The following is a 23,540-nucleotide window of genomic DNA, read 5'->3' on the forward strand; positions in this document are numbered from 1 at the left end:
ACCCTTAGTCTGAAGAACTGGGGTTTAACCCAGCGGCGTCAGGGGCACGCCTAAGATCTTCGAGTTCACCTGTCTTGGTATTCAAAGACACGGAATACTTCTGGATGGCGTCAGAGACCAAGTTTATTAGCTGCAGCTAGTAACAGTAATCCTAGAAATACATCACGGTGTAAATTCTCAGGAGACTGCTCATTTTACTAAGGCGAGACGTCTCCTTTTATACCCATTATTCACATTATAAATGTACACCCACTGCACAAAATTCTAGCCAATAAGATACATTTTCAAACAAAGTATCACATAGCAAAAACTCAGTTTACAGTTTCCCAACCCAAAAGTTAATTATTAGGAATGTCCCAAATTCAATCTCCACAAGCCGGACAAACCTATAATTGAAAGCATAACCCATGTAATGAAGAAACATAAAAAAAAGAAACAGTAACAGATACTGAACAAGATAAGCACGTGCTAGGAAACTAAAAGTTAACAATGTCCTGAACATTGATTGGCAATCTCAGAAAAAAGATCGATCAGGGAAATTGGCTTTGCGAGGTCAGTTTCAGGTGAAGAGGTCAGTTACTTACAGTTCATTTCAGAGTCAAAGAGAAACCTAGTTAATGTATACATGGGGGGCGTGGCCAAGCAGCATGGCCGACAGGACGTGAGCTCTGCCAGCTCCCGTCCTGCGGACCCGAGAATCCTATAGTATATCCTGCCCAGGCTCCGGTGTGCCACCCTGAGCGACCGGAAATATCCCTGAAGGTGCGGGGACCATACTTGCCGAATCCCGGCTGGCGGGAGCAGCGGAGTGGCCGCGGAGCAGCCCCGGTGATCCGGGAGCGGCCGCCTCACCTACGCGAGCCCGTGGTCTGGGCCTGATCGGCCGGGAGAGGCCATTTCCTGGAGTGCTCCGGTGGGCCAGCGGGGGACTTGAGGGGCTTGTCCTGGGTCTGGATCCTGACCCGGGGGACGGCGCTGTGAGCGGGGGAGTGGTGGCCGGCGCCGGCCCGAGAGACACACCGTGAGGAGTCTCGGCCCCGGTGCCACAGATCGCGAGCACCGGTTGGCGGACAGCGGGGTTCGGACCCGCGAGGGCGCCCTGGCGTGCGCCTGCCCGGCTGTGCGGCTGCCTGCCTGGGAGAGGGTCTGCCGCCCCGGAGCGGGGGAGCGCCTGGAGAGCTGAGGACCGGAGCGTGCCCCTCCCCCACCGGGCCGCTATCTTGGAGTCGGTCGTCAGGCCGTGGGCGCCGGAGTGACCGGAGGTGCCTGCAGGTCCGGGTCCCAGAAGAAGCTGCGTGGCCGTGAGGTGAGAACGGGCCGGGGGCCCGGAGGAGCGCAGACGGGCGGAGGGGACGGCGCAGACACGAACACTGAGCCCCTGACGGATCACGCGGGGCCGGCATAGTTCTCCCGGGCCTACCTGCATCCTGGAGCGCAGGGGGGGAGGGGCGCAAGACCCCCCCACTGATTACTGACGGGGCCTTGGGCCTCTGCGGACTCTACCGGTCGAGGGGCGCAGATTGGACTCCTGATTGCGGAGCCGAGGTGGGGCGCCTGGGGGGGCCCCCCCTTCCTGACTGCTGGCTGGGAGATCGGGGCGTACGACCTACTCCGCCCATACAAGCTGGGTGCGGAGAGTGGAGGGGCCTCCTACCTGTGGAGCCCGACTGGACGAGGGGACACAGCGCCGCACCCACTGGGGGCCACAGGGACCCTTGCCGAGATCGCGCCACCCGGCTGGCGGGGTGTGGTTACCGGATTTCTCCTTGCTGGGCCACGACGCTTCCTGACCGTGCCTGCGGTGTCTGGGCCTTACCTGCGACAGGAGTGTTGGGGGAGTGTGGAAGCCAGACTGACTGTGCAAGGCTGGGAGCTCGGGCGCGACTCCACACGGAACATTTCGCAGACTGGGTGAAGGCGAGATTGGGCTTGCTGCTGCTTTAAAGGCTGGCCATCCCCACATTGGGATCATCCCAAAGATGCGTAAGGACAAGGCGACCCGAGCGTCACAGGCCAACACGATCACCCAGTACGCCACGCAGAGACTGCCGCCCCAAAGGATTACACGCCAATCAGGCCAGGATGAGGAGCCAGGGGGCTCCGGTGAGCCCACCCGTGCGGAACTCCTAAAGGCTATCCAGGGCTCCCACTCAGCGTTGGAGAGGCAAATAGAAACGGTCTCCATCGACGTCAATCTCCTGCGGACGGACCTCCGCAAGGTGGCGGACAAAGTCACAGATGCGGAGGCCAATATCGAGCAGCTACAGGGGGAGGTGGCCTCTCTCCGGAAGACGGTCACGCACCTTACAGCGACGACTGGAGCTTTGGAACGGAGGGCTGAGGACGCGGAAGGGAGGGCCCGTCGCAGCAACATTAGAGTCCTGGGGGTACCGGAGAGAATGGAGGCGGGAGATCCTGAACGTTTCCTGGAAACATGGATCAGAGCGAAGCTGTGCCCGCAGGGTCTTTCGGAAGTGTTTGTCATCGAGAGGGCTCACCGAGCCCTGGTTCCCCCGCCACAGCCAGGGGCCCCGCCGCGAGCTCTGATTGCCAAAATATTGAATTATCGGGATCGAGACTGCATCCTGCGAGCGGCGAGGGAAAAGCCGGACCTAGCCATTGAAAATAGCCGGATTTCGATATACCCGGACTATACCCACCAAGTGCAGGAGATGAGGAAATCCTTTTTGGGGGTTAAACAGAAGCTCCGGGCGATGCAGTTACAATATATGCTGCTGTATCCCGCCAAACTCAAGGTGCTGGTGCAGGGCAAGGCACACTTCTTTGAATCCCCGGAGGAGGTATGGGAATGGCTGGAGGTTAGAGGAGATGGGGTTCCACCGGGAGCCCGTGGTGGGTCCAAGGAGACATGGGGGAGCCGTCCCCAGTGGCGGCGGAGGCCCCGGGGCGGATGGAGACGACGCTCTACGTCGGAACACACTGAGGAACCTAGAATCACAGTTGGGGCCGATGGAGGAATGCTCCTGGAACCCTTGCTGCAGGGGGCCGGGGCGGAGTCTCAAAGCCCGCTGGAACCTGCGGAAATCCTGGTCCCAGACACGTTACCAGCTGCAGTGCGGGACATGGCGCCGTCGGACCTGGTGATTCAGGAGACTGGGGGAGCTGGGGCCCTGGAGGTGAATGGCCCACCCTGAGGTGATGTAGGAGCCGTATATACTTTGTCTTTGGATGGCTGCTGTGGCTCCCGGGGTGGAAAGGGGTATTGGTGGACACTGGATTGACATTGTACCCGGAGCCACCAGACTTTGCATTGGGGGGGAGGTGAGGGGGGGCCGGTGGATTTGCAGTGTGGGAATTGATTGATGTTCGGGAGACGAGGGTACTACTGTTGGAATTGGTCCTGTGTGGTCGACTACAGTTGGTCCGGAGCCGGGAGAATTCAATGCGTGTATTGGGTCATGCGGGGAGCTGGGGGGGGGGGGTGTATGCGGTTCATAGTTGTGTGAGTGTGTGATGGGTTGTGAGGGGTGTGTGGGGAGGCTGTGCACGTCCTGGCACCAGCGGGGGAAGGGCGGGCTGACAGGTTGGGTTGTTGTCGTTCTCCTGCTCGTGGGTGGGGGAGGGGGGGAATGTTTTGCTGATGTTGTAATTTTGGGGGGGGGGGAGGAGGGGGGGGAACTGTTTAAGAACGTTGGTATAGGCATCATGTGTATCACTGTTCAGGCCCCTAGGAGGCGGTATTTTGGCAGCAGACTGCATGGCCCGGCTGGGCACTTACAGGAAACATGGGATACAAATTTTTAACCTGGAATGTGCGTGGGTTGGGCACTTGTACCAAACGATATAGGGTCCTATCCTTCCTTCGGAGGCATGGCATTTCGATTGCATGTTTGCAAGAAACGCATCTGAATGAGGAGGGGCGCAAAAGCTGGCTAAAAAGTGGCGGGGTCAGGTATTTCACTCTTCCTTTTCGACGTATGCGCGTGGGGTCTTGATCTGGGTTGCGCCCGGAGTCCCCCTCGCGGTACGGTTTGCGGAGGCGGACATTGAGGGCAGGTACCTACTGCTGAGGGTGCTGTTGAATGGCAGAGACCTTACACTACTTAATACATATGCGCCTAACGTAGATGACGCGACCTTCTACCCACAAATGCAAGACGTCTTAGTGTCGGACGTGGACAGCCCTCTCCTGTGGTTCGGGGACTTTAACTGTGTCTTGGACCCTGTCCTGGATAGGCATCCTCCCCGAGCGGGGACGAAGCCTCGCATGACGGCGAGACTGCGCGAGGTTATGGCAAACTTGGGAGCGGTGGATGTGTGGCGTCTGAGTCACCCGTCACAGAAACTGTACACTTGTTACACCCCTACACACGACACCCATAGCAGGCTAGATAGGATCCTCGCCGCTAATATGGATGCGTCGTACTCCCTACAGGTCACCCATCTGGCCCGCTTCCTGTCTGACCACTCCCCGGTGTTGTGCGCTATGCAGGACGTCGGCCAGCCTTGCCGACCTCGTACATGGCGGATGCCCGCCGACCTCCTACAGGACCCACTGGGCAGAGATCATGTGCAGACTGCACTCACTAAATACGTCGACCTGAACTGGGAGGGGGATGACGTGCCCCTGTCGACGAAATGGGAGGCTCTGAAGGCAGTGGTACTGGGTGAATGCATGGCTCTTACTTATGGAGTCCGCCGACAGCTGACCCGCGAACTGCGGGAGGCCGAAGACTCCCTGCGGACTCGTCAGGCCTCACCGAACCCTGGGGACCCGGAATTGGCCCTGGAGCGGGAAGCCCAGGCGCAAGTACATGATATACTTACACGCCTCGACAGATACACGCTGGGTCAATTTAGACAGCGCCTCCACAGGGAGGGGGACAAATCCGGCCGATTATTGGCCTGGATTTTGAAGAAAGAAGCGGACCCGGTTCAGATAGTTGCCCTGAGGGGCCCTGATGGGGTCATGGTCCATTCGGAGTCCGGTATATTGCGGGTTCTCAAAACACACCTACAGCAGGTGTATACGGCAGATCCGTTGGTCACGGAGGCGTCCTATCAGCCTTACCTCCGAGGAGTGACTCTTCGGGCCCTTCCGAGAGAAGCGGCGGAGGAATTAGATGGGGCCCTGACCCTCCAGGAGGTGCGAGTGGCTATGGCAGGCTTACCGACAGCGAAATCCCCGGGAGGAGACGGGTTTCCTTCCGAGTTCTACCACGCATTCGGGGATGTCCTCGGCCCCCTCCTCCTCCAAGTCTTCCTTGCGGCGCTGGAGGAGGGCGCTCTTCCGCCCACAATGTACCAGGGTGAGATCTGCATGCTTCTAAAGCCGGGTGGTGATGGCTATGACCCCGCGGCGTACCGCCCTATCACAATGATTAACACGGATGTCAAGATCCTGACCAAACTCTTAGCCGCTCGATTGGCGCTGCACATGGCCCAGTTGGTTCATGAGGACCAGTGTGGGTTCATCCCCGGACGCAACACCGCGATTAATCTGCGGCGATTAACCCATGTTATGCATGAGGTGCGCGGTAGAGATGATCCCCAGGTCCTGGTGTCGATAGATTTGGCCAAGGCATTTGATACGGTTAGCTGGGGGTACCTATCGGCGGTGCTTCAACAGGTGGGATTGGGGCCCGTGTTTCGCCAGTGGATCCAGATACTATATCGGGCGCCTCGAGCCAGAGTCAAACTTGGGGCTGCACGCTCGGAGGACTGGGCGTTGGGGAGAGGCACCCGTCAGGGATGCCCCCTCTCGCCACTCCTGTTCGCCCTGGCAATTGAGCCATTGGCGGTGGAAGTCCGTACCACGATGGCCCAATGGGGAATCAAGGTGGGGAGTAATATCCACACAGTGTCCTTGTATGCAGACGATGCTCTGTTTTACTTAACATCTCCGCAGGACGCCCTACCGGTTCTGCTTCAGCTACTGGACCGTTTTGGCGCAGCGTCGGGCCTGCGTATCAATGCAGGGAAGTCCCTGGTCTTCCCCCTAGCGGGATATGATGTGGACGCGCGCGGGGACTTGCCACGCCTAGGGCTGCGGTGGGAACTGGAGGCCTTCCGCTATCTGGGGATACAGGTGGCGTCGTCGGACGAACAATTGCTGGCCCGCAATGCGGATAGGGTGGTGCATTCCCTACAACAATCGGTGGCCTTCTGGAACACGTTGCCTATCTCCCTGATGGGACGACTGGCAGTGGCGAAAATGGTGATGCTGCCGCGAGTGCTATATGTGTTGCAGAATTCACTGTGCCCACTTCCCCCGCGGATATTCCGCACTCTCAATACACTCCTTACGTCCTTGCTCTGGGCAGGCAGGCGCAGTAGGGTTGCTTTGCGCACGGTTGTCCGGAGCTGGGAGGAGGGGGGGTTGGAGGCACCGAGATTCGACCTCTACTACTATGCAGCTCAGCTGTTGCCAGCTGCCAGGTGGTTCGCGGATGCGGACACCTGGGAACTGCGGCTCCTCGCGGGGAGCGCGGATGCAAGAACAGTACAGATGGCCCTGATGCGCGGCAGGGGAGCGGACGCGACGCTGCCGTATATAGTGCGCCACACCGCAGCCATCTGGCAACGTGTGGTGGAAAAAATCCTACGGAGGGCCCCCTTCCACAGGGAGCTGCCAATATGGATTATGGCCCCAGTGGTGGACATGGAGGTACACATGCCATTCCATGAATGGAGAGCGGGTGGGTGCGAACTGTTGGCAGATCTCTACCCGGACGACACGTTTCTCTCTATCGAACGGGCGACGGAGACGTTCGGTCTCGGTGAGGGCCAATTCCTACATTACAGGGGCCTCCATGCGTTGGCTCGGGACACTTGGCCGCAATTCCCTGATGTGCCCCCTGTGTCCCACACCCTCAATGTTATCCTTTCCTGTGGTAGGGGCAGGAAGCTGATAACCCTACTGTACTCGGCCATGCGGCTGGACTCCACCCCACCGGTACCCCCGGCATGGGCGGCTTGGGAGGCTGACCTGGGGGTTGTACTGGACCCGGCACAACGCAAACGCATTGGTACCCTCACCCGGAAGGTGTCGTGCAATGCACGGTTCAAACTGACACACTTTAACTTTTTACACCGAACCTATGTGACTCCGGTTGCCTTGAAGCGTATTGCCCCGGACAAGCGCGATGACTGCCCTAGGTGTGGCGCGTCGGGTGCATCATTCATTCATCTGGCGTGGGAGTGCCCGTTGGTTCACACCTTCTGGCAATCGGTGGTGGCGCACATTCGTAAGGTTACTGCACTCCGGATGGAACTGACCCCCCTTCACTGCTTGTTAGCCTTAGTCCCCAAGCCCAGGAGGTGTAATTTGTCCTACAAAATGTTACAACTGCTTTTAGTACTGGCAAGGAGGAGGGTGGCCATCACATGGATGGGACAGAGGGCCCCAGAGATGTCGCAGTGGCTTAGAGATGTTGGGGAATGGACCCTGGCGGAGGAAACCTTTATGCAAACAGTACGTAGGGATGTGAAGTTGCAGGACGACCTGCTTGCGTGGAGAATGATGCGAGAGGTGGGAGAGGCAGCCGAGGACTCGGATGGAACAAGCGCGGAGTTGTTCACCCCTGGGGACACAGGGTCTGAGGATGAGGGTGGTGGGGAGGGTGAGGGAGGGCAGTGAGTCGGGGGAGTGCCTGTCCGCACACGCACATGTAGGATACACCTGTGAGGAATTGTGTTTTAGTATCTGTACGTTTCATGCCTAATATACGTAATGATCGCTGCTTTATCTGCCGATGGGAGTGCCATAATGAGGTGAACGACCTGTGTACACATGTTTTAGTCACAAATGCCGAAGTTTTGGGGGGGGGGGGCTCCGTTGGGGAGTTGGGGGTAACCTGTATAAAAGAAAAAGGAAAAGCAGATTAGAATATCCTGCCGCGCAGTTACATAGCTAGGTTCAAGGCCTGGCTTCCATGTTACCACCTGCCGCCGCCCGACCTTCGGGTTGTGGGCTGAGGGGCCGTGTACACAGCAGAATGTTATTGGCTATAATGTCGTTGCTTTTTTGTAACTGTCGGCGCAACTGTTATATACTATCATTGTCTGCAACAAAAATAAAGTTAAAAAAAAAAAAAAAATGTATACATGAACTAAGAAGGCCAGGCCACTTCATTCGCCAGGTTACCTTTACAGGCCTACGTGAGGGCAACACAAAATGGTGGCACAGAACAAAATGGAGTCAGACTCGAGAATTACAGAACGTTAGACCCTCCTTTTGCCATTACATAGGCAATAACCTAAGACTCATGTTAATCTGAATCTAGGTCTATATCAATATTCATTAGGTCATCAAAGTGTTGCTGTAGCATCATTTTATTATTCTCTACTTCTCTCGGAACAGATCTCCCAACACACATAGTAACACAAAGACTACAAATGGCGAGACCACACTGGATGCAAAGACAACAAGAGAAAAGGATGGCTAAAACCATACCAAGGAATGTCAGAATCTTCCATCCCCACTTAGACAGCAGTCCCCAAAACCATCCCGTCAATGACCAGTCTCCTTCGTCTACATGGATAGACTCAGAGATCTTATGCAACCTAGAGATGGCTTGGTAAACTCAGGGCTCGACGAATCATAAAAAATGCTCTAGACCTGCAGGTCTAGTAAACTACAAAATCTCCTCGACCTAACGTAAATGAACTTGACCTCAGACTCTGAAAACTGAGCAAATGTGACAAGTTAACAAGATTTAAAAGCATTTTTATTGCTCATTTACTTTGTGAGCAATAAAGATGCCTTTAAATCTTCCTATCTTGTCACATTTCCTCTGCTTTCAGAGGCAGAGGTCAAGTGTCAAGTTTGTATTCCTACTTGCCAGAAAGGGCGAGTAGGACCTAAAAATAGCTCGTCCTTAATCAATCTCACTCGCAAATGCGAGCGGTCGAGTGAATTTGTCGAGCCTTGAGACTGTAGAGGCATTATCTGGTATGTAAACACAACAACTGGATCCAATCAATTTACATACTCCTCCACGATCTGCAAGTATGATGTCTAATACCATACGATTCTGCAAAGTCATAAGGCGGTCCGCTTGAAGCTCAGCTGTAACATTACTAAGAGCACCTGCTGTCTCATTAATAGTAGCTTCAACAACGCGGACAAGCTGTCGAATATGCCTACTATTGATCATAGGACCCCAAAAGGGCAGGAAGCCCTTGAAGAAATCTCCTACTTCATGTGCTGCAGTATCTTCCTGATTGAAGACACCTCTACCATATCTCGTTCTATGATAGTCTGAAGCAGTAATGTATGTAGGGGGAAGCAAAAACACCACATAACATGTTCCTGAAAAATCAGGTGGCAACCATGTGTAGGCTCTGTCATGACAAACAAAATATGTGCCTTTAGCTGGCACAAACGGTGGAGAAGTCCGGGATGAATAGACATAGGTTTGAGCACACACACTCTTACCTAGCTGAGCTTTCGGATTCCGACCAGTACCTTGCAAACAAAAATGAGTTATCTTTAAGCGAACATAAGGGGCATACCTCATTTGCATAAATAAACATGGTCTGTAAAGCCCACATAGACCCATTAAAAAAAAAAGGCAAAACCAAATATGGCATACCTTTATCTGACGTATGAGGCATAAAACCACAAACCCAACAATTAGTGGTATTTACTACTAACTGATGCTGATGCAACAACTGTATGAACGAGTTGTTGACAAATTCTGTTCTCCTTGTTTGCTCATGTTCATGCAACGTATAAAACTGATGCAAAGAAACAGTAGTGAAAGAAAGCATAGGTTGGGACTTGGGTGCCGAGGTCTGTTGTGTAACATAGACAATCCAACCCACACAAGCTAATGTGATACTTAAAAACATCAAAAAGCACAATATTATAAAACATTTGCTACATATCAATGTACAAAATCTTGTCTTAAGATATATTCTCTTAACATCTCTTTCAGTTACAACAGACTCCATCCTCTAACGTGCTGCTCGCGGCAATTTTCCTTCTTCACTCAAGTGTGCGTCCAGGCGTCCTAGACGTCCCTATAACCGCAGACCTTTCGTCTATACGCAGGCCATCCCTTAAGTCTCATACCGCGACCCTGCAGCTGAACCCGGATGGTGGCTCAAAAAAGAAAAAGAAAAATAGTCTCTTGTCTGAAAGAGTGTAATTCACAAAAAAATACAAATTTTATTTGTCCTTTTTAGACCTTAAGTTGTGTCATTCTTTACCAGGCACTGCTTGATCCTGAAAGAGTGTCTCTGGATGCGTAGTATCAAGTCTAGCCATGTCTGACCTGGGGTGGTGTGGAGTGCAAAAAAACGATGGATTTAGGCCCAGATCTCTGTACTGGGGTGAATGTATGACATTGTTCTGCATTCTGTCCATCAATTGTTGTTTTTGCGCTAGTATCAAGTCTCAAACACGGCGGCACAGCTTCTTGCAAGACTTCATTATCCGCACGTTCTGACTGAGTCCATTCCAGATGTGCATAGCTAAAAGGTACAAATCTTGGAACCCTTTCACTCTCGGAATCGGCAACACCTTCCCGGACCCACTTATCGTACGGTAAGGGCAAAGATATCTTCTTGCAATGGGTACCATGTACCCAGTTTTTCTTGCCGAACACCTTAATAGCAGTCCAAGTTGACAACAGGACTTGGTATGGACCGGTCCATCTTGGTTCCAAGTTCTTTGACCTCTGAAAATTCCTGGTTAGAATCCAGTCGCCTGTTAAATTGTGTGGCCTACGTCTACAGAAACTGAAGGCAAAGTGTCATGGACCTGTTGGTGAAGAACACGCAATTTAGCAGTCAAATCATGTAAGTAGTCAACCAACATAGGGTACTCGATATCACTGTACTTCTTAGGCCTCGGCACACCCCAGACATTCGCCGGGCGTCCAAAAACAATCTCGTATTGGCTAAGTCCCACGTGAGAATGTACTGTCATTCTCGTGGACAAAAGTGCCAATGGTAAGGCGTTGGGCCATGTAAGATCAGAGCTCGCTTGCACCTTGGCCAACTTCAGCTTCAGAGTGCCATTATAGCACTCGACCAGGCCTGCTGACTGGGGGTGATTTGCAGCATGAAATTTCTGTTTAATACCCAGACCCGAACATACTTTCTTCATAATCTGACCCACAAATTTACTCCCATTATCACTCCATACCATCCTCGGCAAGCCATATCTGGGAAGAAATTCTTTGAGCAAAACCTTGGCTGTAGACAAGGCAGTATTATCCTTTAGGGGGTAGGCCTCTATCCATCTGGAAAAGTCTCAAACAACCTCAAGGACATACTTCAAGTTATTGCATCTTTCCATATGAATGTAGTCTATCTGCAGCGCCTCAAACGGATACGTTGGAGGAGCAAAATGACCCGCTGGAGTTGGGGTTCCCTTTCCAGGATTATGCATCAAGCAAATCATGCAGTGTTTAACTAAATTCTCAGCACACTTAGGAATTCCACCATTCTGCCATACCAGAGCCAACAACTTACATATCCCTTTTGAACTAATGTGAGCCAGCCCATGAGCCATAGTAACCACCGGGAGCACATATGCATCTGGAAACAACCATCGCCGGTGCTCTGACAACTCAACCCAACAGCCTGTTGAATCCAACATTCCCGTACTCTCTCTCCACATACTCAATTCTTTCTCAGTAGCTTCCGCCTGAATCATCTTCACACTTTCTGTTGTATCTTCACACATTCCTCCTTCCACAACCCATCTGTCAGGACCTGCAACATACATCCGACTCGTCACATCTTTCGCTGTTTCTCTCGCTACTTCATCTGCAAACGCATTCCCTCGAACCACATCATCCGTAACCTTCTTATGCGCACTACACTTCACTATCGCAATTTGGGTCGGCAAAGTAAGTGATTCAAGAAGTTCACTCACTAATTGTCCATGCTGAATTTTCGTACCATGGGAAGTAAGAAATCCTCTCTCTTTCCACAAACGACCAAAACTGTGAGCCACGCCAAATGCATATTGGCTATCAGTAAAAACATTCACTCTCTTTCCTTTTGACAACACACACGCTCTAGTCAATGCTATCAACTCCGCTGCCTGTGCTGAATTCTGTGCAATACGTGCTGTTTCAACAATCGTATACAAAGTTGTGACAGCATATGCTGCAGTCGTCTCTCCATTCGGAAGCTTAAAGCATGAACCATCTACCCATAGGGTACCATCAGGATTCTAAAGAGGAGTATCTTTCAGATCAACTCTACCCTTCGTTTCCTCCTCTGTCCGGAGAAAACAGTCATGCTGTTCCTGAGCATCTGTCTCTTCAAAAATTGGCAACAATGTAGCTTGATGTGCACATGACTAGCCAAAAGCGTCAACTCATAACCTGACAAACGTGCACTGGTAAGATGTTGAGTCTTTGTTCTGTTCAATAGGGTATCCACTGCATGTGGAACCATCACAATCAATGTATTATCCAATACCAAACCAGCAGACTGTCGAAGAGAAACAGCCGCTGCCGCTGTAGCTCTTAGACAACTAGGTAATGCCCTAGCTACCGGATCTAAAGTGGCTGAAAAATATGCACATGGGCGCTGCTTGTCTCCAAATTGTTGCGTCAACACTGACAACGCACAACCTTCTCTCTCGTGTACATAAAGTGTAAAAGGTTTACTATAGTCGGGGGTACCCAACACCGGACCAGAACACAATGCATCACGCAATTCAGAAAAACTCTTCTGACATTCGTCAGACCAAGGAAGAGGGTGTGGTGTGTCCTTAAGAGTAAGTGCCAACAAAGGTTTCGCTAACAAAGAAAAATTCAGAATCCACTGTCTACAATACGAGGTGCTACCTAAGAAGGCACGCACCTCTCTCTGTGTGCATGGCACAGTCATTTGGGCAATCGCTTGAATACGCTCTGGGGTCAATCGTCTTCCCTCCTTCGACAAGAGAAGACCTAAGTAGGTCACTTCTTGTCGGCAAAACTGCAACTTCGAAAGTGACACTTTATGATGAAGGTCAGACAGGTGTCGCAACAAAGAAAGAGTAACCTCTTTACAAATCTCTTCATCATCAGCAGCAACCAACAGATCATCAACATACTGGATAAGAGTAGCATCAGAAGGCAATGCAAAAGTATCAAGCTGAGTTTCCAAAGCCTGACTATAAATGGAGGGACTCTCACAATAACCTTGAGGAGTGCGTTTAAACCGGAAACTGCGACCTCCTAAAGAGAAGCCAAAAATATCCCTACTTTCCGCAGCAATCGGAATACTGAAGAAAGCGTTCTTCAGATCAATAACAGAAAACCAAGCAGCTGAGGCAGGGATCATAGTCAATAAAGTAGTAATGTCTGGGACAACAGGAAACTGAAGGTCAATCACAAACCGATACACAGGTGGCTGAGAAGAGTCAGTACGCTTAAGGACAGGCAGAACAGGACTATTACACACATTGCCTCTCGTTTCTTCAACCACACCTTTCTCAACCAAATCATAGATGATCGCTAAAAGAGCTCTTTCGCCATCACTGGAAATTTTGTACTGAGGAATGCGAGGTAATTTAGCATTCGACTTAAGGGTAACAACGTAAGGTGGAATCTGCAAGAGACCAACATCATTTGGACCTGTAGCCCAAAGTGTATCAGGGAGAGAACGCAGTTCCAGTGGAAGGTGATCCTTAGACAGATACATCGGGGAAATCACTTTCTTACCCACTGTAAGATGTACTCCCAAAGGAGAACAAGGTAATGTCGCGTGCAATCTTTTCAATAAGTCCAAACCCAACAAATTCTCGCCACAGCCAGTCGTTAGAATAAGGGGAGCCTCCAACTCACAAGGACCAATAGAAAGGGGCAAAGGACAAGAAAAACGGGTTACGAACTGGGGCGCCAGAAAATCCTACCGAAACATTAGTCAAGCCAGACAAGGGTGCGCCAGGGAGTTTAGAGTGCATGATAAACTCTTTGCTGCACCAGTATCCAAAAGAAAAGGTTCTGCCACACCTGATGTAATCACTTCAACATAAGGTCCACTCTGGTCTACTGGAACTGACACTACTCCCTCCCTTTGTCCATGGCTGTCCTAACTATCATTAAAACCAGCACTCTCACTTCCAACATAATAATCATCAGTATAGTACTGAGCGGACTGAAAGGTCGGAACATTCTGTTGGTCAAAATAATGTATAGAATTCTGAGGGGAAAAGGAACGTTCATTCTGGGGAAACGTACCACATCCCCTACCCCTAGGTACTCGTTGGTAACCACCACGACCTCTCGGACCAGACATACCATTCGCACGCTGTAGCAAGATCGGGCAACTATTCTTGAAGTGACCTTCCTCTTTGCAATAAGCACACTGATTGGGGCCTAGCGGGAGTCGCGAAGCAAAAGACTTAGGCTTCTGCAACAGTTTCTGAAACTGTGGGGGTTGCTGAAACTGACGCTGATTAGGGCGAGGCGGATAAGCCTGCTGCAGAAGAACTTTCGTTTTTAATTCTCTAGTCTTCTTCTCTACTTTATCCTTCTCATCTTTATCTCTATTCTCATAGTATTGTGCAGTAGCCAATATCTGGGCTGAAGAAGAAACAGCCCATGAACTCTCAGAGTCCTTTAACTTATTAGAAAGTTCAGGAAGTAAATTAAAAACAAACTTATCTACAAACAACCTCTGACCACCTTCTGTACTCATGTCCTGACCACTATGATCAATGAATGTTTCCTCGAACCTAGTGAAGAAATCAGACACACTCTCATCTTTCTTTTGTTTGCATGCTGCTAACTTGTCCCAATTCACCCGCAAAGGAGGCATCATAGTTTTCATTAAATTAATAATCCCACCAGGTAGTTTTGCAACTAAGGGTTCAGGTTTGGCACCTCCTACCTGCCGACCATCTGCAGCAGTAATATTAACCCATGTATCTCCTAACTCTGGCGCGTGGTCCTCATGACGGATCTTCGCCCACAAGGGTTGAGGAACTACATTACCCATCAACATATCTATGTCAGCTAAATTCATAACACATGCATCAACTGTCTGAGACAACTCCTTGTAATAACCAGCAGGATTTTTACGGGGGTCAGGCAAGGTCTGCTTAAGAGCCAGGACCTCAGCTCTCTTCCAAGGGACATGCACCCACACTCGCTGAAAATGAGCTGGCGCAACCCCAATACCATGAGCGGCATCAGCCAAAACTTCTTCTCTCCATACAGGGGGAACCTCCCTCATAGGATACTGCTTCACTTTTCTCCTAACAGAAGGGTCAGGTTCGAACAATAACTGAGGTGAAAGTCTAGACCTAAAAGTGAGTAGTGTCTCTACCGCTTCCTCAACATCGGAACCCACTATCGTTCCTTTAGCAAATTCAGACTGAACATTAATCAATTCCAATGGATTTGAACCCAACTCATTATTTTCCCATTCCTGACGAAGGAAGGTACACATGACATCAAAAACATACCTTTGTTTTGGTGCCTCCCACTGTAGGAAGATATCCATAACCACTTGTGGACCGTACTTGGAGGCATTCGAAACCCATCTATGAGCAAGGAGATCTAACACTGCCCGCTCTTCGGGACCAGGAAGCTGACTACGTCTCTGCTTACGTTCAGAAACAGGGGTCATATTTAGTGACCCAAAGAGAAGAGACAAAAGACTAGTGACAGTCTCAGTCATTCGTTGCCGAGCAGAAGGAGAAGAAGTGGACATGAGGACAGGAGACAAAGTGTTTTGAGGCATGAGAGACGTAGGGACAGAAATAAGAGAAGTCGAAGATAAAGGAGTGTAAGGCAAAGGAGTTTGAGGCAAGGCTGGTGACAAAGCTGGCGGCCCTGGAGGGGGATGCGCCGTGGAAGGAAGAACCGCCTGTGAAGCAACAGGTGGCGGAACAACAGGGGGTTGAACGGCAACAAGGGGTGCAACAACTGGAGGTAACGGAGGTGCAGTAGCACCCTGCACATAAGGGGGTGGTAATCTCAGTAAATGTGACATCAAAGGATCCTTTTCAGGGTCTCCAGTCACATTTGAAAGGGGAGGTGGCAAAGCCGGGTAACATTTGTCAATGGACATGCAATGTTGTCTATCTGACACTTCAATCGCACGATCTTCTTCATCTTCCTTAAACTGCCTAGCAGCTTGCATTACCGACATATTCCTTTCCCTCCTATCTCTCTTAGCTTGCTTAATTTCTCGCTGTTTGGCTTCCTTACGCCAAAGGCGGAAAGAGTCAAACATCGCCGGCAGGGCTTTCTTCTTAAATAGCGCAACTTCTAGGTTATCTAAAACATCTGATTCAAAACTACCATGTGGGGGCAATCGTAAAACACCATCTTTCCTTGTATAACGGACCCATACTTCATTAAAGGTCATGGAACCCACACCATGCTTTGAATAGAGCTCATAGGTTGGAGTTCCAACCGGAGGTATCGGACATGAGTCCTACAATCGGGAATCCTTATTACAACTACAACAAAACCATTTCCTAATTTTGCCAAAACCAGGCATCTTTAGCTCGCTAGTCTTGCTTCAAACTTCAAGGGGTTACCAAAAATGATACACTCATAAATATACGAACCCCTCGGCTTCGACTATTGCAATGGCCGAATCAAAACCAAGAAACAAAACAAAGTCGTGGGACTGTCTAACGTCTCGCCTTACAAATCATCACAAGAGGGTCCAAGACAGGGCGACAGTCAGGGCAGCAGTCCTTTGCAGCCGTCGGAAAGGGGAAGCCTCGCAGAAGAATTTCCTCACGGGGCTCCTCACAATCTTCGGGCTTGGACCAGTACCGCTGAAGTCGCCCCACGTTGGGCGCCAGTTGAAGAACCGGGGTTTAACCCAGCGGCGTCAGGGGCACACCTAAGATCTTCGAGTTCACCTGTCTTGGTATTCAAAGACACGGAATACTTCTGGATGGCGTCAGAGACCAAGTTTATTAGCTGCAGCTAGTAACAGTAATCCTAGAAATACATCACGGTGTAAATTCTCAGGAGACTGCTCATTTTACTAAGGCGAGACGTCTCCTTTTATACCCATTATTCACATTATAAATGTACACCCACTGCACAAAATTCTAGCCAATAAGATACATTTTCAAACAAAGTATCACATAGCAAAAACTCAATTTACAGTTTCCCAACCCAAAAGTTAATTATTAGAATGTCCCAAATTCAATCTCCACAAGCTGGACAAACCTATAATTGAAAGCATAACCCATGTAATGAAGAAACATAAAAAAAAGAAACAGTAACAGATACTGAACAAGATAAGCACGTGCAAGGAAACTAAAAGTTAACGATGTCCTGAACATTGATTGGCAATCTCAGATAAAAGATCGATCAGGGAAATTGGCTTTGCGAGGTCAGTTTCAGGTGAAGAGGTCAGTTTCTTACAGTTCATTTCAGAGTCAAAGAGAAACCTAGTTAATGTATACATGAACTAAGAAGGCCAGGCCACTTCGTTCGCCAGGTTACCTTTACAGGCCTACGTGAGGGCAACACAAAATAGTGGCACAGAACAAAATGGAGTCAGACTCGAGAATTACAGAACCTCCAGTCGTTGAGTTGCGTGGCAGCATTTTGATAGGTTGGTTTTTTTGATCTTCCTTTGATTGACTGATTGATTGATTCTGGAATTTATATAGCGCACGATTGCCAAGAAGCGTCTAGGCTTTGATTGTGGAAGAATAGTATACATAGACCCCTATTTCTCTGAATACATTCCAGCAGGTTTGACCTGCCGGAATTTAACAGGGGCTTGGAATTGGGCTCCTAACTTGTAATAAGGGCCCTAGTTAATCAATCAATCAATCAATCATACCATTTGTATAGCGCACTACTCACCCGGGAGGGTCTCAAGGCGCTTGGGGGAGGGGGTATGCTACTGCTCGAACAGCCAGGTCTTGAGTTGTTTCCTGAAGGCGAGATGGTCGTGGGTCAGCCGAAGGTGGATGGGGAGGGAGTTCCACGTCTTGGCAGCCAGGTAAGAGAAGGATCTTCCTCCGGCGGTTGCTCTTCGGATGCGTGGTACGGCTGCGAGGGCGAGGCTGGTGGACCGTAGCTGGCGGGTGGGCGTGTGCGTGGGTGAGGAGCCGGAACGTGATCCTCTTGTCGACGGGGAGCCAGTGCAGGTTCCTCAGGTGGCTGGAGATGTGGCTGCGTCGGGGGACATCCAGGATGAGTCAGGCGGAGGCGTTCTGGATGCGCTGGAGTCTTTTCTGTAGCTTGGCTGTGGTTCCGGCGTAGAGGGCGTTTCCGTAGTCCAGTCGGCTGGTGACGAGTGCCTGGGTGACAGTCTTCCTGGTCTCGGTCGGGATCCAGCGGAAGATCTTGCGAAGCATACGCAGGGTGTTGAAGCACGATGAGGAGACGGCGTTGACTTGTCTGGTCATCGAGAGGGAGGAGTCCAGGATGAAGCCCAGGTTGCGTGCGTGGTCGGTTGGCTTAGGTGCGGTGCCCAGGGCTGGGGGCCACCAGGAGTCGTCCCAGGCGGAGGGCGAAGATCCGAGGATGAGGACTTCCGTCTTGTCCGAGTTCAGTTTCAGGCGGCTGTCCTTCATCCACTCGGCGACGTCTTTCATCCCTTCGTGTAGGCAGGTTCTGGCGGTGTCGGGGTCTCTGGTGAGGGAGAGGATCAGCTGAGTGTCATCGGCGTAAGAGATGATGTTGAGGTTGTGCTGGCGTGCGATGGCTGCAAGCGGTCTCATGTAGACGTTGAAGAGAGTGGGACTGAGTGAAGATCCTTGCGGGACGCCGCAGATGACTTCGGTGGCCTCGGAGCGAAACGGGGGGAGGCGGACTCTTTGTGTTCTTCCGGCGAGGAACGAGATGATCCACTCCAGTGCCTTCTCTTGGATACCGATGCTGCTGAGGCGCTGGATTAGGGTGCGGTGGCAGACAGTGTCGAAGGCGGCGGAGAGGTCCAGGAGGATGAGGGCCACTGTTTCCCCTTTGTCGAGCAGGGTCCGGATGTCGTCGGTGGCTGCGATGAGGGCGGTCTCGGTGCTGTGGTTGGCTCTGAATCCGGACTGCGAGGGGTCGAGGGATCCGTTCGTCTCGAGGAAGGCGGTCAGCTGTCTGTTGACGATCTTCTCGATGACTTTAGCAGGAAAAGGGGCGGAAGTTCTTGAGGTCGGTGGGGTCCGCTGTAGGTTTCTTCAGGAAGGCGCTGAGCTCGGCGTGCTTCCAGCTCTCCGGGAAGGTGGCGGTGTTGAATGAGGTGTTGATGATGTTCCGGAGTTGGGGTGCGATGGTGGAGTCGGCCTTGTTGAAGATGTGGTGTGGGCAGGGGTCGGTCGGTGATCCGGAGTGGATGGTGATCATTGTGCGGGCTGTGTCTTCGGTGGTCACCGTGGTCCAGGTGTGGAGGGTGGCGGTGGGGGGCGTTGGTTCGACGTTTGGGTGCGTGGGTGGTGCGCCGAAGCTGTTTTGGATGTCGGCGATCTTGCGGTGGAAGAACGAGGCGAGGGAGTTGCAGAGGTCTGTTGACGGAGTGATGTCGTTGGTGCCGGTGCTGGGGTTGGAGAACTCCTTGACGATGGTGAAGAGCTCTTTGCTGTCGTGGGCGTTGTTGTCCAGTCGTTCCTTCAGTGCTTTCTTCTTGGTGGTGCGGATGAGCTGGTGGTGCTTGCGGGTAGCGTGTTTGAGGGCGGTCATGTTGTCGGTGGTCCGGTCGAGGAGCCAGGCTTTCTCGAGGGTGCGGCAGGTCTTCTTGGAGTCCTTGAGTTCGTCGGTGAACCAGGATGCCTTCTTGCTTCTGGGTCTGCTGGGAGGGTTCTTTAGTGGCGCGAGGTCGTCGGCGCAGGCGGTCAGCCACTGTGTGAAGTTGCGGGCTGCTTCGTTGGGGTCCGTTGTGTTGGCGGGTGGGCTCTGGCTGAGGGAGGTGGTGAGCTGGTCAGCGGTGATCTTGCTCCAATTCCTGTGTGGTACCTGTTGCGGGTGGTGGTGGGTCGTGGATCTCTTGAAGCTGAAGTGGACGCAGCTGTGGTCGGTCCAGTGGAGTCCGGTGGCGTGGCTGAAGGTGATGTACTTGCTGGAGGAGAAGACGGGATTAAGCGTGTGGCCGGCGTAGTGGGTGGGGGTGTTGACCAGTTGCTTGAGTCCGAGGTTGGCGAGGTTTTCCAGCAGGGCGGTGGTGTTGCGGTCCTTGTTGTTCTCCAGGTGGAAGTTGAGGTCCCCTAGAAGGATGTAGTCAGCGGAGGGGAGGGCGTGTGGGCTGATGAAGTCCGCGATGTCTTCGCTGAATTGTGTGCGTGGTCCCGGGGGTCTGTAGACGAGGGTGCCTCTGAGGGTCGTCTTAGGGTCGGTGTGAATCTGGAAGTGGAGATGTTCGGCTGCGGCGAAGGAGTCGTTGGCGTCGGTTGTGATGCGGATGGTGTTCTGGTGGATGATGGCGATGCCTCCTCCGGTCTGGTTGATGCGGTCCTTCCTGATGATCTTGTACCCGTCCAGGATGGCGATGGCGATGTCGGGTGCAGAGGAGGCGTTCATCCAGGTCTCCGTGAGGAAGGCGACATCCGGTGAAGTAGCGTCGAGGAGGTTCCAGAGTTCCACAGCGTGGCTGTGGACGGAGCGGGTGTTGAGCAGGATGCACTTGAGGTGGTTGCTGCTGGTGTTAGTCTTGGCGGGTGCGGGGCAGGTTCGGAGGCAGGTGAACTTACAGGTGCAGCAGGTGAAGGGTCCGTGGGTGCGTCTCGGGGTGGCTTGGCAGAAGGCGTGGGTCCGGCCGGCATTGAGTGCGTTGAGAGTGGCGGCGTCGTAGGTCAGTCGGGTCGTCTTGCATCGGCGGGGCGGGCCAGGGGTCCTAGCGCTGGGCGCGGTCCAGGCGCGGACGGGAGCAGACGGGCTTACCTTTGGCGCACCTTCGGCGCTCAATCGGTGCTCCCGCTGTGCGCGTCCGCTGCGCGGTAGCTCAGGGGGCGTCATAAGTAATGCGCCGGGAGGGCGGGTCACCTGGGTGGCGGGAGCGGGGCGGCCAGTGGGCAGGGGGGGGCGGAGTCGGCCGGAGGTCAGTGGCGGGAAGGAGGGCCGAGGGCGGCTCAGCGGCGGCTGGGTCGTCCGGCGGCTGGGGGGGAAGCTAGCAGGTAGGGGAGAGCAGCAGAAGGGGGGGAAATAGGGAATAGGGAAATAGGGGTACAGAAGGTAAGGGGCAAAGGGGAAGGTGAGTACAGGAGACAGGAGGCGGAAACCAGAAAACCCAACAGGCAAAGGGGAAAAAAACGGAGGCAGCAGGAGGGGGGGGAAACACTGAAAGGCAACGCAGTCAGTAGGCAGCAGGCAGCGCACTGGTGGGCAGCGGTGGGTGGGGGCGACCTCGCCTGGAACAGGCTCGGTGGTCGCTCCCTACCCCTGCGCTCTGGCCCCTAAAGTAATGCGCCGGGAATTACGCCATGCTTCCGACATATCCTACAGGCACCTTCGCCATACTTCTGATACATCCATCCATGCTGTTTGGCAGTGTCTCAGAAAAGTTTATACATGCTCTTTAGCCATGCCTCTGACCGGTCTATTTAAGAAACTTGGTCCACTGCTTATACCTGGTGCCCACTTTCAAGTGGGATAAGCTTAGAGAGTCCTCCCCTACAAAGGTGTTTGAAATGTCCCAACTCTCTTGTCTGGGGGCACAAAACACTGGTGTGAAACCCTCTGGGAGTGTGCTGAAGCAGAGTCTTTGTGATGTGCAAGTTTGATGGGTGACAGCTCTGCCCCCCGATCAAGTCAGAAATGGCCCATCCTGTCAGCAACTATTCTCCATTTTTCTCACTGTCTGGGAGCAATATACAAAGACCAACTGCCAGCTACACATAGCCATGTGATCCAGGACACAGGTTGTAGGCAACAAATGGCTGGGACAGGAAAATTCCAACTTTCTAAAAGTGGCATTTTCTGAATTGTGACTTAAGACTTGGGAGAGATAGGCCTTGCAGTGGTGAGAAACAAATGCAGGGGTTTTTCACTACCAGGCCATGTAAAACTTAAAAGTACATGCCCAACCTTTTAAATACACTGCACTCTGAGTTCTGCAGGGACTTCCATAGGGGTGACTTACATGTATTAAAAAGGAAGGTTTAGGCCTGGCAGAAAAGGGTTATTTTGCCAGGTTGAAATGGCACATTAAAACAACACACACGGATGGAAATGACATGCCTGAGACATGTTTAAAGGGCTACCTATGTGGGTGGCACTAGGAGTGCTCCAGGCCCACTAGCAGCATTTAATGTACAGGCCCTTGGTACATGGAGGATCGGTTTACTAGGGTCTTACAAGTAAATTAAATGTGCCCTTTGGGTGTAAGCTAATTTTACTATGTTTAAAGGAGAGAGCACCGGCACGTTAGCAAAAGTGGTATAGACAGCAGGAGGGTGAAGGCAAAACGTTTGGGGATGGGCCTGCAGAGAGGGTCAAGTACAACACCACCATTTGCTTTGCTAATGCCAATTCAATTTAACAAGCACTGGGAAAGCCAGTTGTGTTAAACATATGCACTGGCAAAGCAATGTGTGTTTTAAACTGTGCCTGCTTCATGGTTCATGAAAATGGCATAGTATGTGAAGAAAGAAATGTGAACTTATCAAGCTTTCACCTTTGTAGCTTCACATAAGTCTAGTATAACACCACACTTGATGCACACAATATTGTATCCGTTGCTGCACAGCTATATTTACTTAGCATAAAAAACAATACATATCAGTGTGTGTTATTCCTATAGCCCAAAGCCCAGGACATATTGTTTGGAGTCAAAGGCCTCAAGTTTTCACTGTATTTTGCCCATGGGACAAGTAGGCGCAACCCCCTACAGCACATACCCTTTGGCTGCCAGTTTGCAGTACCACGTTATAAATCAAGGAAAGCCAGTGTCTGCAGTTAAGGTAATATTTGTGTCCATGTGTTAATGCTGTTCAAACTTGTATTTATGATTCATTAATGCAAAGCCTTTATTATTGGGGTGAGTGCTATAAGTAAAGTTGTAAGCTCGTACTGAACTACAGACAGTGGTTCCAGTATGAAAATGTGTAGACACGTTTTCAAAGTTTAGTAATATGATGCTCTGTAAGATGCTCCCAGAATGGTCTCTGATTAGATGGTAAATCAGTGTAACAAGTTTAGTTGAGGTTATGAGAAACATAACAAATAAACAAACATTGGCAAAGCCAGTGGTCTGAAATTGGTGGTCAGCCTTTTGGTTTTGTCAATGCCTGACTTATTTTCGTATGGTTTTTGTAAAACCTTATTGGTGTGAGAGCTACCGGGCCCTCACTATTATAGCAAACATTAGCAAAAGCAAAAATTGTTTTTGGTCTCAAAAAGCAGACATTGACACAGTACTTCCTGGCACTAAACAAAACTACTTTGTGTACTGCTATGCTCCTTGTGAAAGAGCACAATACTGTCACTCACAGTGAAGCCAGGTGACAGACAGAGAGAGAGAGAGAGAGAGAGAGAGAGAGAGAGAGAGAGAGAGAGTTTTAATAAATACAAAAGGTCATGGTTAATGCCAGACCTAATCAGTGGCCCAATTAATAAAGAACCCCTCAAATGTGAACCCATGAAATATGTCATTTCATTCAGTGCAGATATATAGCTTTCGTGACTTCACAACAATTTACAGAAGTAGGCCAG

At 51.4% G+C, this 23,540-nt stretch overlaps 2 protein-coding genes across 4 annotated transcripts in view; one reads left to right on the top strand and one right to left on the bottom strand.

The window, feature by feature from the left end:
* The window catches only part of SHANK3 (SH3 and multiple ankyrin repeat domains 3), a 2,381,185-nt gene that overhangs the window by 1,871,185 nt on the left and 486,460 nt on the right, over window positions 1-23,540 (top strand). The window lies entirely within an intron of this gene.
* LOC144820423 (uncharacterized) overlaps window positions 1-23,540 on the bottom strand; it is an 858,373-nt gene that overhangs the window by 33,035 nt on the left and 801,798 nt on the right. The gene's annotated exons all lie outside the window — the stretch shown is intronic.

Source organism: Lissotriton helveticus, chromosome 1_1 (assembly GCF_964261635.1).
Source record: "Lissotriton helveticus chromosome 1_1, aLisHel1.1, whole genome shotgun sequence".
Taxonomy (NCBI): domain Eukaryota; kingdom Metazoa; phylum Chordata; class Amphibia; order Caudata; family Salamandridae; genus Lissotriton; species Lissotriton helveticus.